At 45.7% G+C, this 798-nt stretch overlaps 1 pseudogene; it reads left to right on the plus strand.

The window, feature by feature from the left end:
* The first annotated feature begins 320 nt into the window (after positions 1-320).
* LOC102756051 lies at positions 321-792 on the plus strand (annotated as a pseudogene).
* Positions 793-798: the final 6 nt, after the last annotated feature.

Genomic DNA, 798 nt, shown 5'->3' on the forward strand with positions numbered 1-798 from the left:
GGCTCAATCCCCAGTAGGGGGTGTGCAGGAAGCAACCAATCAATGATTCTCTCTCATCATTGATATTTCTAGCTCTCCCTTTCTCTCTGAAACCAATAAAAATATATTTAAAAAATAATTTTTTTAAAAAGAATATAAGAGAAATAGTCAAACTAGCAGAACTAATATTATAAGAGAAAAAGAAGGAACCTGGCTGGAGAACCTGGCTAGAGATCCTGGCTAGGCTGCTGATCAACTGAACGCTGTCTCCGTGTCATTTCTTCTTCGCTGACTCCGTCCACACCTTTGGGAACCCCTGGACCAGCTGGGGTTGGACCCCGACAACTCCTTTCTGCTGGTGAATGCCGTGGAGTAAGCATCGTTGGAATTCCCCCTGTTGCAGTCATCATGTCTAAGTCTGAGTCTCCCAAAGAGCCGGAGCAGCTGCAGAAGCTCTTCATCGGAGGTTTGAGCTTTGAAACAACCGATGAGAGTCTGAGGAGCCATTTTGAGCAATGGGGAACGCTCACGGACTGTGTGGTGATGAGAGATCCAAACACCAAGCGCTCCAGAGGCTTTGGGTTTGTCACCTATGCCACCGTGGAGGAGGTGGACGCAGCCATGAAATCAAGGCCACACAAGGTGGACGGAAGAGTGGTGGAACCAAAAAGGGCTGTCTCCAGAGAAGATTCTCAAAGACCTGGTGCCCACTTAACTGTGAAAAAGATTTTTGTTGGTGGCATTAAAGAAGACACTGATTAACATCACCTAAGAGATTATTTTGAACAGTATGGGAAAATAGAAGTGATTGAAATCTTG

The sequence above is a fragment of the Myotis davidii genome, unplaced genomic scaffold, assembly GCF_000327345.1.
Source record: "Myotis davidii unplaced genomic scaffold, ASM32734v1 scaffold944, whole genome shotgun sequence".
In the NCBI taxonomy this organism is placed as follows: Eukaryota; Metazoa; Chordata; class Mammalia; order Chiroptera; family Vespertilionidae; genus Myotis; species Myotis davidii.